The 15,282-nt window shown below is 39.7% G+C and overlaps 1 protein-coding gene across 4 annotated transcripts in view; it reads left to right on the forward strand.

The window, feature by feature from the left end:
- Positions 1-3,864: 3,864 nt before the first annotated feature.
- Positions 3,865-15,282, forward strand: part of LOC105187687 (myosin-IIIb) — a 43,845-nt gene continuing 32,427 nt past the window's right edge. For 3 of the 4 annotated variants that reach the window (XM_011148642.2, XM_011148660.2, XM_011148669.3), the window contains exon 1: positions 3,865-4,139. The gene's annotated coding sequence lies outside the window, so the exon portion shown is untranslated. Of the gene's footprint in view, positions 4,140-11,702; positions 11,795-15,282 lie in introns of those variants that run through there. The other variant, XM_011148653.3, reaches the window with a different exon arrangement.

The raw sequence follows: 15,282 nt of genomic DNA on the forward strand, positions 1-15,282 counted from the left end.
CGGAAATGCTCGATTTAATTTTCCACTTTTTTCACTCAATGCCAAACAAACAATTCTTTACTGAATGACGCACTTTTTTTTTTAAAGAAAGCTTGAAATGTCAGCCGTCAAATGATATAAGGATTACAGGATTTGGAATTTGAAGTTGGTTGCGTTTAATGACAAGTAAAGCCATCTACCCGTGAAAAGCGACATGACTTTTTTGCCAACGTGATAAGAAAGGTGCAATTCATAAAACCAATCATACAAGGTATGAAGAGGCTGTGTACGGAGCTATGTAGTATGATCAAATCGGATGGAGCACATTGATATTTGAATTGTTATAAAGTCAAAAAATTTACTTTTATGAATAAAGTAAAATTCATTTTTAGATGCACTTCCATTATTCAAGAGCATTTTTCTTCGTAATTCTGTGCAACGGATATGACATAACTTTGAAGAAAAAAGCTTTTGTCGGAAAGGTTTTCAAGCGTAACATTTCCTTATCCCCTTAAGAAGGTCAAAGTACGAGTGAATTTGCTACAATAACTAAGATACGTAATATCTACTGATGGACGTGTGCAACTAGCGGACTAACGATTGCTTGCGCTCGTTATCCCTCTGCTGTACGAGGAAATCTGTTTTATGATTTAAGGAAAGAAAAAGAAATGTACAGGGCGATTAGGCCGCTTTGCCGACTACGCCATCCACAGTTACACCTCGATATGTATATCTCTCCCTTTCTTATTAATGATCTTAATTATTAAAGATGTTTATTCGTACACAGCTTAATCTTCCATCGTGATTTGCTGATTTAACTTGCAAGAAAGCTGTGAACGAAATGAGAGAAAATATTATCGGACATGGTAGACTGGGCCGAGAGAATCGAACTCGGGACCTTTCACTTGCCGGACGACTACTCTACCAACTAACCGTCCAAATACCGCATTTCGATACATCTGCCTCCCCCCTCTCTCTCTCTGTTTTAAACATGGTCTTTATGTCGAAATGGTGTTCTTATAGCAAAACATAATTTGTGATATTCAGTAAAATATATTTGTTAGTTTACTGATTTGTTGGATTACTGATGTGTTGAATTACTTATCTTGTTGTATCAAAGGCAGTTTGGTACAACGAATTTTCAATACCAACTAACAATTAGTTGCTTCAGCGGTAGAAGCCAACTGAGGTATCAATGTTCGTAACGTTTTCTCAATGAGGGACGCCTTCTGTTATCTGGGGACTGACAGACGAAAAGTCGATCGTGGCAGCAGAAGAGGCCAGTTCCGTTAAGCTGAACCACAGCACTGTTCTGATACCTCGGTTCATTTCTCTTCCACGCTATATGAGTTTTATATTTGCTTCGCTTTAAAGGCAGCCCAATTCAGCTGGAAAGAGAGCAACTAAAGATTCCTGTAGGAGATTTCCATTCGGTCAACATTCTCAGTTATCTCACGGTCAAGTTCCAACGTATCTGAACATTGGGACGAATGTTTCCAATCGCGATAACAGAGATACCGTTGGTCTTTACGGGCTTCTCATTCGGTTCCCATTCCGTTGTACGAACCAAGATCCTTATCCCATGCAGCACGGCAGAATTCAGCAAGATAGATCTTTCTCCCACGCTTCGCTTCGCGAAGAATTCGAGATAATGCTACACTCTATTTCACGATCACATGTATGTGCTGCTATCTCGCTCCGCGGCACAGGTTGTCTCTGACCGAGACAAGGTCGTAACGTAAGAATAATGAATTAGCGAAAGCTAATCTCGAGATCGATCGACGCGATTGTAACGAGCACCTGTGATACGCGCAGACGGAGGACAAGCCGACAGGGGAAGCGCGAGTCGAAGCGAGAACAAACACCGAGAGCCCGTGTTCTCGGTCGTATTATGCGTATAAGGTGCCTAATCAGACGAAGAACACTTTCCTCGATGATTGATGAGAGTTACGCGATCATCTGCGGCCTTCTCCGAAGATATATATGTCGCAATTTTTCGCACTTGCAGTTGTTCGACAGCGGACGGACATGTTGCAAGCATCGGCTTTTAATCGCGGACTCTCGATCATTCTGTTTCTGCTTTTACCTTTTTTCCGCCGTTTCGCGTCGGCAAAGTGCGCAAGAAGATGCAACGTGTTGCACATGCACGGCAGCACTGCGAGCTCTCGGTAGCAGCGAATTCGAAAGTATATTCAAAATGGGGTCGTCGCGAAGAAAAGAGAGGAATAAGGTTACGTACGTGTAACATACAGGCAACAATATTAATAATATATAAGACAAGTAACATATCGTGATATACAGGACTGGAACATCCTTTCATGAGGATCACCGATCATCAATCCTTTGTTTCACTCCGAAATCACCCGAGTTCTAAAAAGTCAAATATATTAGGAGTATGCAGAAGTTTCCATCGTTCACACATAGATGGCATTGTGAATTATTTACATGAAAGTTGAGATGCATTTTTGTTAAATTATGTCAGTATTGGTCAAGCTGCGTAGAAACAGATGCAATGTAATAAGTCATATTCATTGATATAAACATTTTTAAATAGCGTGAAGATGGAAGTTGATAAGACGCATATTCATTATTGTATACTTTCTTTATTTCATCAGCGCAAAAGAACTGCCGGAGCAACCAGAATCATTTGCGAAACTTACGGTGAGGGAGCGATAGCTGAAAATTCATGTAGTGCGTGGTTTCGGTGCTTCAAAGTGGCGATTTTGACTCGAAAGACAAGGAACGTGCCAAGTGACCGCAAGAGATGAATTCGAATGACTTGGAAGTGTTGTTGCAAGAAGATTCGACTCAATTGAATGTAGAACTTGCGAAAGGGTTACATGTTAATCAGAGCACTGTAATTCGACGCTTGCATGAGACGGAGAACATTCTGAAAGAGGGAAAATGGTTCCCCATAAATTATCCGAGAACGCTTTTGCCAGCCGTGTCACCATTTGCCTTTCGCTGCTCAACACACACACACAAACATAAGTCTCTTTTGTATCGAATTATGACCGGAGACGAAAAATGGATTTATTACAAGTCCAATCGCAAAAAATCGTGGGTAAATCCCGGAGAATCTTCTACGTCACAGCCAAAACGAAATATCCAAGGTCACAAGATCCTCCTGCGTATAGTGGGTCGTACAAGATGTGCTGTATTATGAGCTATTAAAACCAACTCAGATTATCACCGCGAAATTATACAGTCGACAATTAAGGCAATTGATCGAGAAACAGCCATATTTCGCGATAAAGCAAAACAAAGTGATTCTTCTGCACGACAATGCCAAGCCCCATGCTGCATTGGCGACCCGAGAAACTTTAATGGCTCGCAATGGGAAGTCCTACCACAGCCAGCATATTCTCCAGATATTGGCCCCATCGAATTTTCACTTATTTCTATAAAGCACAGTCTTTCTAGTGCACGATTTTGCAATGTTGAGAGTGTGCAACAATTCGTCGATAACTTCAATCATTCTAAGAGCAAAGACTTCTTTCATCGTGGTGTCCATTTTTAGTCTGAAAGATGGCAAAAAGTAGTAGATAATGCCGGACAATATTTTCATTAAAGATACTATGTGTTATCTGTAATGATATTAATAAAAAAAAAACGATGGAAACTTTTGCATGCCCCTGATACATTGTTCCCGCGGACAATCGCGACGAAGCGACTCGACCGGGTTGTCAACAACAACAACGCGCGCCGCGCCGCCGCGTCGCCGGCTGCAACAACGACGGCGACCAAGATCGCCACGAGGAAGGACCGAATGAAATCCCGGAAGAGAGAGAAGAAGCACGAAGGAACGGAGCGGCGGGTGAAGACCCACGAGGTGCGATGGAGAGGGGCGCCAACGCGGTTTCCTTCGAACACGGGAGTCACGTTGAAGAGCGGGCACTCGTGCAGTCGTGCTCCACGACGCTCGATCCGCACACTGTTTTACCTGTACGCGGCTATCGGTCGGCAGGTAGCAGCCGCGAGCTACCGTGAATCCGTCTCGCCGATTACGAGCCAACCTGTCCGTGTCGGACGCGACGCGTCGCGTCGCGTCGCGGACGTTCCCCGCGTACACACGTCGCCCGTTTTTTATTTCTCGCTCCGAGACTCGTGACTTACCAGACGACTTTATCTTCCCGTCGGAGGCCTCGTCACCGGAACACGTGAGTAACGCCGACCGCACTCCGGGAAGTGACAGCGACGGCATTCCTTCGCCGAGATTTACATCGCTTTGTAACCGGAAATTCGCGCAGTCAGTGATGATACCCCCCGCGAGCGCTCTCGGCGATAACTCTCGCTAACACGCACGGAAAAGGAAAGAAGAATTCCGTTAGTGTAACTGAATTTTCCGTTGCCCGGGAAACGAATGACGGCCGAACGGAAAACTCGCTCGTAGCTACGGAAAGGTCTTTTTCGCGCGCGAGCTTTTCCGTCGGTTCGTTGTTTCCGCTGATCTCTCTCTCTCTCTCTCTCTCTCTCTCTCTCGACCGGATTTCGCTTTAGCAGCTTTGAATAAATAAATGTGGAGGCGAGCGAGAAAACTCGGCGGGCGCTGGGTTGTTTGAGCAAAATTTCATGCGTAAAAGGAGAACTTGCTTTTGCCTGAAATTCGAACGTTGCAGTCCTGTTCTCCGGATTCTTCTCAGTGAAAAGTAATAAACAATAATAAATTTTGTGTATTAAATTTCGCTCAAACGACAGAGCTGGCTCTTGCCTGCGCATTTATTTACTTGATTGCGTGTATCTATTTATTTTATTTATTTTAACACGACTGATTAGAGACAAGCTGTTTCGGTCGCGAAAAGCGGAGTTTCGGTTGTACAAACTAAGATCTTTTTTTATCGCGCGGTAAACAATAATACGCCATTAATCATCGTATTATATATAGTCAAAACTCGCGTATTTTTATTGCAAAAGCGACCGCCACATTGGGTGAACATACCTCGCCTGGAGAAATCTAAAACTTGAAGGGAAACGAGGAAAGATCTCTCGAAAAATCCTAATTTCGAAATTCAAACAGCAATCCGAGACTCGAGACAGCGTCTGACTCTATCGAATATATATTATAAGTTTATAATCTTTTTGAGAGATGTTATTACACGTGGATGGTGTCACATGGATGAAGATCTGAGGACGAAGGCAACTCGTCGTCGTAAGGAACCGACGATAATTTTGAAAGTCACTCGGCGCTCGGTCTGTCAACAAACGCCGTTGTCGTCATAACACAACGTTAAAAAGCGCGTATACAAATATAACAATCCAAAGGCGTTTGAATTTACACGGGGGAAAGCGGGGATAACGAGCGAGATCGAAACCAAATGCTATTGCACATTGCTCCTTCGCGATAAATAAACAACAAGTAACATATATTTAAGCGCAAATAATAACTGATTATCAAATTAAGCAATTAAACTACTCAGTTAATTACCTCGCAACAGCATACACATCATCTATTTTAAATAATGCTGATTATCTCGCGTGATTCACGTGCGCCGTGTGCTGCTGAATTATGCATGCAATTATGCGCTTTATTTTGCATTGCTACTTTATATCGCGTTAAAAGACTTAGCATAACGCTTTGACGCGCATAATACACTCCAAATCGTATAAATTTTCGGGGTCTTTTTGCGGTCCGTTTCGCGTCCTCTATTCCTGCAGGATAATAACTTTCTTATTTCAAATTTACACTTCCCACGCATTCATGTAATTGAATTTTTATGTTAAATCTATACGCCTTTTATCTGTCCCAAAATTTTATATCTCAAAATATTCTATTATATAATATTTCTCCGTCAAGAAACCAATAAAGAATTAAAACCAAGTTTGACCGAGTAACACCCGAGGACTGAAAAAAATTCCATTGAATAATAATTTTCTACCAAAAAAAGAAAAAAAAACAAAAATGCCTGAGAGATCCAACGGCTCGCTAAAGCCGTTTTCACGGAGATATGGGAGATATTGAATATTCGCATAATAAGATGCAGATGTATCCAAATAAATATATCTCTTTCGTCGCGTTTGGCAGATATCGATTCATGTCGATGAATGACGATACATGTCGCACAGCAATCGCGAGTATCCTTTTAAAAGCAAGGTGCACCCGCCGACAGCGTCGCGCGCCGTAAACGTGCACGTGCAAAAGGAAGGTCACGGACACCTTTTTGGAGCGGTCACTCGGCGGCGCGCGAGCGCCCGCGCTCTGAAAGGGCATCGTACCGCTTGAAAACTTTCTCGGCAAGTTGCCGTATTTAGCATCGCGCCGATGTCCACGTGTATCCTATCTGGAGATGGCAATAATTGATGGCGATCAGTTATACGCCGATGAACGCATGAACGCCTGAATTACTGGAGAGAGAGAGAGAAAGAGAAAGACAGAGAGAGCGGAAGAGAGAAGGAAAAGGAACGAGAAATAATCAAAGTTTGCTTCAAAAAAATCTTTAAACAAAGGAAATGCGACATCGAAAGAGATTAATTTTTTCAATGATACTGATACGTATAATTGTACGTGTAAAGTCTGCGACACATTTTTTGGCACTTCTTCCTTTGACACTTTTGTTTCTAAATTACTTTGCTATATTTTATATTTAAAATTGTGGCAACTCTCAAACTCTTTCACGGCGCAAGCTCGTGCATGGAGATTTCTAATCTCTTTTATTTGTTAATTTAATTTGTTAACCTCACGTGTTTATAAATTCGTAGAGAAAAAAATGTAAACTTTATGCAAATGACGTCCAGATACATTTAAATACGTTTAGTGACTTTTTCTTTTTTAATTCGAATATTGTCGGCGAATATTTTTGTGGATGTTTATCATAAAATTACATGAAAAAAAAGAAATTGAGAAATCTCGTCAATTGGTTGACAAATTTATATTTTACTTTAAAAACTATATTTTATCATTAATACTTTACTATAAATATAATATTAATAATAGTGATACATATAAAATCAAATGATTGTTTCTTAAATTAAATTAATGCAAGAAAAAAAGAAATTTTATTAATTGATTAATAGACATTATATTTAAAATTTATTTTAAAATACGCCTAAAATTTGATTCTTTACTATATACGGAGTTTCCGGGATCTTTTGAAAACAAAAAATTGTGAAGATTAATCAGATCAAACTGAGAAGAAAAGTCAAGCCATTTTGCAAAAATCGCAATGGTTATTAAGTTATTAATGATCGAAAATGTAGAAGCTTTTTTAATCGATAACTTGAAAATTTGCGTACTTATTCGCAAAATAGTAAAGGACTTTTTGTTCAGAATAATCTAATCTACAATTATATGACGGCTATTGTGCCCAGTGACAAGTTTAAGATTTAGGATTCAAAATTGAATATACTCATATCTATCTTTAGACATAATGGCTGTTATATAATTATAGATTAGGTTATTCTGAACAAAAAAGTTTGCAAATAAGTATGCGAATTTTCAATTTATCAATTAAAAGGACTTCTGATCTGAAGATGTGATCATTTTTAATTATTCATCAATAACTTAATAACTATATTGCAATTTTTGCAAAATGGTACTTGACTTTTCTTTTCAGTTTGATCTGATCAATCTTCACAATATTTCGTCTCCAAAAGATCCCGGACATCCTGTATATCTTGCTATATATAATTAATTCTTCATTCTTTGAATTTAATAGTAAACATAATAAACAATCAAATTAAAGTTATAAGTTATAAGTCGGGATCTAGAATCGTGCTTGATGTGGAACAGTCGGCTACCCGATTGGTGCGTTGCATGCGTTGCAAAGTCATATCGGTGCGTACGTGTTACCCAACTGAAACAATTGTTATCTGCCGGTTGAAACAATCACGCTAAAAATCGTGCTCTTGCTCGATCGAAGCTTTCCTTTCGTTCGAATTTGCGAAAGAGAAAATCTTCCCTCGTCATTCCCTCGTGGATTGATTCATTCTCGCGCGCGAGTCAATCCACTCGATTCGCTTCGTTCGATCGTCAATTAATCTATTGTGCGAGCATCAAACGGACGTCTTCCGACTTGCACGACGATCCAAGATTCTTATTCGCTCGTTCGCATGTCGTTACCGCACGATCTGCGACACATGCACGTTTCAATCGCATTCAATTTTCGAACGACACCGACGAAGACACTCCTCGCCAGCACCTCGAGCCGGCACCTTTAATCGCGCGCGCGCGAGCTGAAGAGATCGGTCGCGATTGGAGAAGCGTGCAACATTCTGCGACCGCTTTCACGGTTGTTGTCGCATATCTGCGAGATAGCATACGCGATCAAGATTACAGGGGGATGCGTGGGCTACATAATTAAATGAACCGAGCGAGAGGCGCGCTTTGCCGAACACATCCGCGCCGTGGCGCCGGTAACACGGCTAATCAAATATCTGTTACATGCGAGTTATGTGAGCAACTTTCGAGGAAGCAATATCCTCGGCGCGTCTGGTTCGCAAACCGAGTGAGTGCGTGTGCACGCTCATAGAATCCGCACATAATTATTGCCTTTCCCGTTCCGATGGCACGCGTACGGATAATTCAATATTCGAGAAAGCAATCGGCTTTTCTCGTTTATTCGATTACAATAATTTCGCGGTCACCGTGGAGGGGAAAAAAAAAAAAGTAAGAAGACGAGGAGGAAGAGGAAGAATCGAGATGAGACGGGAGAGAGAATGTTGTACGAGTGCAGCACGTAGACGTTGATCAATTAACTCGTTCAAAGTTCTCATGACGAGGATTAATCGGGTTGATCGAGTTCGATGGCGAACGAATGCTCGGCGAGAGAGCCTTTCGTTGTCTTCTTCGCGCTCCCACGCGGCTGCGGCGACTCCGTGTCTGAATTTAATGACACGGCGAGGGAGAGAGAGAGGAGCTCGTTTGATCCGCGCGCGGACGCGTTATAGGAAGGAAGTCTATGAAACGTATTCATTACAGTTGCCGGAGGAAATGATTGCGTCAGAGAAAGTACGAAAAGAAACGCGATTCGATCGTATGCAGACAACTGTGACTTCGTCAGGAGGTCACGTGAGCGAACGAGCTGATTGCTCTCCTGGCTCTTGCTTGCCGTGCTCTTGATTCGTCACCTCGTGCGGTGTTGGGTGCTGATCGAGGCTGGAAAGTCTCAGCCGACTAAATTAACCGACGAACAGATAATCCGAAAAAATCAAAATAAATAAATAATCGTGTGTGCGCGATTAAAAACCAATTTCATCGATTGGTCAGATTAAATATTAATCAGTGCGTGAGCGACCAAATCAGTTTTCGATTTACTGAAGCAATCGTTATACACTCAATCATGATTTAGTCAATATTAATTTTTATCATCTTAAAAATCAAATTATATTAACTGTATTATCGATCAATATCCAACATCCATCGTGCTCGTTTATCTCTTTCTTCTCCGTTATTATTGTTATTATTATTTTTTCTTCTGGAAGACTCTCTTATTTCTCAATGTCACGCGCATCGTTCCGCGTCGTCTAGTCGTCTTCATGCGCGCGACCCCGCGGCGAACTCTTCATTACTTTCTCTATGTTGCGTTACGCGACGGGAGGAGGAGCGGCAGATGCGTCGTAAAATTAATACATTCGGTGCGATACGCTGTAACAGTGGATACTGTTACGTGATTCTCTTTTCGCGCGCACCGCTGCACTCAGGAAGTGCATTTCCATTTCCTCCGCAATCGATTTCGCTCGCCGAGCGGTTCTCGCTTGTTTTCGCACTGACCGACTCGCGCTCGTGAGTCTTGACTTAACGCGCAGGCCGCGATGAAACAGCGGGATCCGAGGTACGAATTTCTTACGGGACTGAAAATTTGCAAGTGGAAGTCACCTCTTCTGTCGAGAGGCAGGCGCCGAGATATCTGTAATCCAATTTTCACAGGAGTGAACACTACACACACACATACACACTCGATGTTTACACCAGTATATCACGCATTAAATCAAGATTTGCATTTGTAATTTACCGGGTCGTTCAAATCCACTTGGAACGGTAAATCTCATACCTTACGATTACAGCTCTGTAAGACGATGAATGAGGAATCCGGTTTCGGAAATATCACTGTGAATCATACTGAATAGCAAGATAAAATATTTATGGATTGTACTGGATAGTAAGAGAAGAAAACAAAGAAGAGAGAGAAAGAGAGACAAACATTCATTGCAACTTGACATATCCTTTGATGACTGTTGTAAAGATATTTGAAATAGCGTGTTATAAATGAATATTAACGGTATATTACAAATACAGGATATATAAAAAGTATCGTGGCGGTGAAATATCTCGAAAACTACACATTTTAGAAAAAAATGTTTCAGACAAAAGTTGTATGGTTTCGAGGGAACATATAACAACTATATCCTTTTGTTTACAGATGGCGCCATCTTCGAGATATTACTTTTCTTAAATGGAATCCCAATCCCAATTTTTTATTGTCAAGTTTTTGTTGGTTTTTTTTTTTTACTAATTAATTTGGACCAGTTTAAGGAAAATTTGTTAACTTTTTCAAGATTTAGCTTATGATATCTCGGTAACTATTTATCGGAGAAAATGTTACTAAATGTTTTTACTCTATTTATTTTCAAGAATATATTGTTATAATAGTGTCCTAACTTTTGTTAACACATCGACCTTTGGAAATTTCAAAATTTAGAAATTTTTAAATCATCAAATTAACAAAAGTTAGGGCTCTATTGTAATAATATATTCTTGAGACCAAATATTGTAGAATAAAAAGATCTAGTATCACTTTTTCTTCCGATAAGTAGTTAGCGGGACATCGTAAGTTAAATATTGAAAAAGTTATCAAGTTTTCTTTAAATATCTCAAAAAATATTAGGCAAATAAAAAAATATCTTAGACAAAAGTTGTCTAAATTAATTGGTAGAAAAAGATGATACAATAAAAAATTGGGGATCAGCGAATATCTCGAAAGTAGCACCATCTGTAAACAAAATGATGTAGTTTTTTTATGTCCCCCTTGAAACCATCCAACTTTTGTCTGAAACATTTTTTCTAAAACATTTAGTTTTCAAGATATTTCGTAGTCCCGGTACTTTTTATATACCCTATATAAGATTATCTGAAACAACATTACGAGGTGAATCAGTAAACTTCACAACATTAGAGTTTAGCAATCAGATTCAGTAATTAATAAATAAATTACGCAATTTACGTACGTACATTGCAATGTTGGCCTAAATAGGATAAATATAAAACAAAATAAACATATATTATAAAAATAGAAAACGCCTAATCTTAGAGAAAGAGAAAGAGAGAAGCAGGGAGGGGGGGGGGAGAAGGAGACGAGAAAAGAAACTGAAGCCAATAATCTGTGACGCGTTCGGCTCTGAATCTTCTTGATGAGCTGTCTTAGTCTTCGCAAGTGTCGTGTAACTTTCTTTTAAAACTAATTGGATGCGCCTTATGGCGTCGTCGCGCCGCTTTTTCCTCTTCTTATCTGGAAGCTTTTCGTCGGTGGCCGTTTCAGCGACGCGCCCATGGATGCGACCATGCGACCAGTCGCTTTTCATTGTATCACAGCGCCGTCGTGATTCAAATGGCACGCGATTGTATTCGCGACGTGTACACGACGGCAGTGCGCAGCGGTGACGCTGTTTGGGATATGTCTCGCGGAAACGGACCGCGAGGAACGATGGTCCCAGCGCGTCGCTTCGCAACGTGACGAGTGTGTACACACACAGTTAAATACAATAACATTCTCGCGCAATGAGGCAACTTAAACACCGCTGAGCTCTCCAAGCGAAGCGCTTCTGAGCCGCTACGCTTCTTTCCACGTTCGTCTTACGCGCCGCATTCGACTCCAGGCACAAAGTATGTACAAGTTACCGTGTACCTCTTTCTCTCTTCTCTTTTCCTCGGACTTCTTGAATAATTATAATTGTTATGAAATTATATATAGAAGATAAAGAATACAGTACTGAACAAAATAAAGTACGCACTTCAAACATTTTCACGTTTGCGTGAATAACTTGACAGTCTTGACATGTAGAAAAGAAATGACAGAGAAATGAACAATATTGCAACAAGAAGAGAATTTTTTAGGCTACTTTCAAGTTTTAAGCGAAGAAAATTCCGAAAACATTAAAAATCCTTCAACAGCTAAATCTGGTACACTTATTTACATCATATTTACCTTGGACAAAATAAAGGACGCAGGTAATAACTAAGAACAAATTAAAGATAAAATTAAAAAATAGTATTTCGTTTGGCCGCCTTTTGTTTTTATGACAATGATTGAGCTGGCTAATCCAACAGTTTGATCTTCAAATAACGGAAAAAGGCAATAATTTTACGAGGGGTATGTTTTGGATCATTAGTTTGTTGAAAGATAAGGTCATTTCTCAGATTAATATTTAACAGAGATTTCTCTAAATTTCCGTTGAGGATATCTATGTATACGTCTGCTGTTATAATATCATTGATCTTAATCAAATTTCTCAGACCTGATTACGCAAAACACTTCCACACCATAATAATGTTTCCTGTGAGCTTGACTATCTTGTGGACATTTTTATCCAAAATTTTTTCGCTAGGCTTTAACCCAATATATGTATTTATTTGAAACTTGAAAGAATTATGTGCCAAAGTGGCAATAAACAACACTTCTCTCTCTCTCTCTCTCTCTCTCTCTCTCTCTCTCTCTCTCTCTCTCTCTCTCTCTCTCTCTCTCTCTCTCAATCTCTCTCTCTCGATCTCTCTCTTTCTCTCTCTTTTCTCTCTTACGTCCTCTCTTCCTCTTCCGTGCACTTAAATCTCTATTCTCGTGTGACACGTTTCGCGGCAAGACGGAACAAAAGAATGCGCTCGCGTCTCGCTTCCTATCTGACATAACTGAGGGAAACGGCGAACGCGGCTGGCTAAATAGTCACATCGCGAGATGACAATTTGCACAAAGCCGAGCATTTTCTTCAATCTTTTCTTGCTTCCAACCGCAGCGAGGCGGTACCTAGCGAAGAGATTAAACGCCGTGTGCGTGGTACCTTCGTGTACTCGCGTCTCGCCACTCCTTTCAGTCGAGATTTCTATACGCGCGTAGATAGCACAGCCTCGTGTCGCAAATGTTGCACCGCTGTTGCTACCTCCCCCTTATTTGCATACAAAGAACGGCTGGATTACGTGTGCTGTGTTTCGGCTTATTAAAAAAGCGGCGATTACCGCCACGGTTCTATGTGCCGCGTTGCACAACTATTCGTTCATTTGCCCGCGCAACGGAAGTCCCTTGCGGTGTCTCGCGACGACGTGTCTCTCGACGTAGAAGCTTCGATTTTCTTCTACGCGTCGAGAGGCTTCGACGCTTCTTCGGACGCGCTTAATAGAGCGGGTCTTCGTGGTTCGTTTGAAAATTTCGATCGTTAAAAGAAACTGTGCTCATTTGTCTACCATTCACCTCCTTTGCAAGATTTTCCCGGCAATGGCTCGTTGAGTAAGTGCTATAAAGTATACTGGGCGGTCTAATTCCCGTAGGGGGGGAACGGCGAAAACAGTCACGACTTTTCAGCCTGGCTCTTTGCATGAGCGCTGTAAGAAGCAACCCAAAAGCAGAAACGATTTCAGTCCAAACGAGAAGAAAACATTTCGATCAGAGCTGTAAATTGTTTATTTATATCACAGATATACCTATTAGTATGCAAAAGGCCTTTACATAATTGTAGAGAACGTAGTAACGCGATGCAATATATGCGTATGTGACGTAAAAAGGAGGAAAAATATTTGTTATATATGAACTATATTTGAAGTTTCGTATAAGGAAATTTCGGTGAATGTTCGGGCATGAATCAATTCCAGCGCCTCGGGATATTTGAAGACTCAAGAATATAATTCAATAAGTACACAATTAGTTCTATCTTCTTTGATATTTCGAATTTTTGGATAAAATTCGAAGTTGAATTATTGGAAACTTCAAATTTCGAACGTCGAATTGTACCAAAGGTTCGAAAATACAGGGTGTCCCATTTAAAATGAGCCAGGCAAAAATCTCGAAAAATATGAAAGATACTAAGAAATGTTTCAGACAAAAGTTATATAGTTTTAAGGAGAACATAAAACAACTATATCATTTAATTTATAGATGGCGCCACTTTTGAGATATTCATTGATCATTACTTTTCTTAAATGGAAATCTCAATTTTTTATTATACCGTCTATTTCTACCAATTAATTTTAACAATTTTTAAAATATTTTAAAATATTTAATAAAATATATTTTATTTGCATAATACTTTTTTGAGATATTTAAGGAAAACTTTGTAACCCCCTTTGTTTTCCCATATTTAAGTTGCTATATCTCGTTAACTATTGGTTGGAAGAAAAAGTGATACTTGAAAGACTTTTTTACTCTATTTGGTTTCGAGAATATATATTGACTAATGTATCGAGAATACATTAACGCCCCGACTTTTGTTAATTTGTCACTTTGATGATTTTGAAATTCCCAAAGGTCGATAAGTTAACAAAAGTTAGGACACAATTATAAAAATATATTCTTGAGACTAATTAGAGTAAAAAAGTCTAGTACAATTTTTTCTTCCGACAAATAGTTAGCGAAATATCATAAATTAAATCTTGTAAAAGTTACCAAGTTTTCCTTAAAGTTGTCCAAATTAATTGGTAGAAAAAAAATGATATAATAAAAAATTGGGGTTTCTATTTAGAAAAAGTAATGATCAATGAATATCAATAAATATCGAAAGTGGCGCCGTTTGTAAACAAAATGATATAAATGTTGTGTGTCTTTGATATCATACAACTTTTGTCTAAAACATTTTTTGGTATTTTTCATATTTTTCGAGATTTTTGGCTCATTTAAAATGAGATCACCCGGTATTAAATCCTGTTCCCGTCATTGGATATCACAAATAATACACTGAGAAAATACTATTTGTATACCGCAAAGATCAAGCAAAGAAACTAATAAGAATAAGTCTTGTAGATGTTCGATTACTTATCGATACTTTTGAAAAAAATATATAGAATGTTGTCAAAGTGTACGAGAGAATATGTTTCAAGTGCGAATGCTCAAACATTCGATACCCCGAATGTGCCAACGGAGTTATCTGCGAACGTCGAATTACATCTTAACTTCGAATGTACTCAATAATATTACTTTTAATTTCAATCTTCTACATCTTTAACATCGTGATTACAACTTCGGAAACGGTCCGAGCGTAGACAAAAGTCTAGAGATATCGCGCCAACTTCCCGAGGCATTTCACGTGGGAAAAGTGAAATTTCGCGGGTTCGGCTTAGACGCGTTATACTCCGTAAAATTGTCCTCGCTAGAAACCGTGGCGATCTACGAG

This window comes from Harpegnathos saltator, unplaced genomic scaffold (assembly GCF_003227715.2).
Source record: "Harpegnathos saltator strain DR-91 unplaced genomic scaffold, Hsal_v8.6 scaffold697, whole genome shotgun sequence".
In the NCBI taxonomy this organism is placed as follows: domain Eukaryota; kingdom Metazoa; phylum Arthropoda; class Insecta; order Hymenoptera; family Formicidae; genus Harpegnathos; species Harpegnathos saltator.